The sequence below is a fragment of the Sinocyclocheilus grahami genome, unplaced genomic scaffold (genome assembly GCF_001515645.1).
Source record: "Sinocyclocheilus grahami isolate Dianchi unplaced genomic scaffold, SAMN03320097.WGS_v1.1 scaffold93.1, whole genome shotgun sequence".
NCBI lineage: Eukaryota > Metazoa > Chordata > Actinopteri > Cypriniformes > Cyprinidae > Sinocyclocheilus > Sinocyclocheilus grahami.
In genome coordinates this window covers 119,019-119,676 of record NW_015505272.1, presented here as the reverse complement: position 1 = coordinate 119,676, position 658 = coordinate 119,019, and positions in this window count along the sequence as shown.

The window sequence follows — 658 nt, the reverse complement described above, 5'->3', positions numbered from 1 at the left end:
AGTTTGGTGATGAACAATGCCTTTTCCAGCATGATGGAGCACCTTGCCATAAGGCAAAAGTGATAACTAAGTGGCTCGGGGAACAAAACATCAAAAGATTGGGTCCATGGCCAGGAAACACCCCAGACCTTAATCCCATTGAGAACTTGTGGTCAATCCTCAAGAGGAAATTCTGACAAACTCCAAGCATTGATTATGCAAGAATGGGCTGCCATCAGTCAGGATGTGGCCCAGAAGTTGATTGACAGCATGCCAGGGAGAATTGCAGAGGTCTTGAAAAAGAAGGGTCAACACTGCAAATACTCTTTCTTTGCATAAACTTATTGTAATTGTCAATAAAAGCCTTTGACACTTATGAAATTCTTGTAATTATACTTCAGTATACCATAGTAGCATCTGACAAAAAGATCTAAAAACACTGTAGCAGCAGACTTTATGAAAATTAATATTTGTGTCATTCTCAACTTTTGGCCACGACTGTACATGATAAATTAACATAAGCAGCACACATAATGTAAAATTGGAGTGTCTTTGAGTATTCGGTCACTAGAGGGAGCCAGTTTCCTCTGTAACATCTAGATAGCGTCTCAAGACTTTGGAAAGAGATATTACTAAGCTTGTTAAAATACCTTACTGTTGCAAAAGAATATGATACAGA